Here is a 362-nt window from a genome sequence, read left to right on the forward strand (position 1 = left end):
ATGGAATACAGTTTCAGGAAACCGGTTCTGGTAAGCAGAGATGACCATCAGTTGATGCGGCACAGCAGCCATCTTGTGATTGGCAGGAATGGTGTTGTGGGGATCTGCAGCGTGACTTATCCTCAGGTATCTGGCTTCCCTAAGAATGGTAGGGTAGTTCCTGTTCTTCCCTGAGGTAATGCAGGGCTGGTAACCATAATCTTCTCACTGTCCATAGGTAGAGAAAATCCTTCTATACAGTATATTTCTCAATTGGTTTAAGACAGCTAAAGATTCTCTCTGTTGCTTATGGTTGTAATTTCGTCCTGGAGAGGGGGCGGGGGGCGGATGCGCCCGCCGCCGGCGCCCTGGCGCGGGGCAGG

The sequence above is a fragment of the Tupaia chinensis genome, unplaced genomic scaffold (assembly GCF_000334495.1).
Source record: "Tupaia chinensis unplaced genomic scaffold, TupChi_1.0 Scaffold000515_1, whole genome shotgun sequence".
NCBI classification, from domain to species: domain Eukaryota; kingdom Metazoa; phylum Chordata; class Mammalia; order Scandentia; family Tupaiidae; genus Tupaia; species Tupaia belangeri.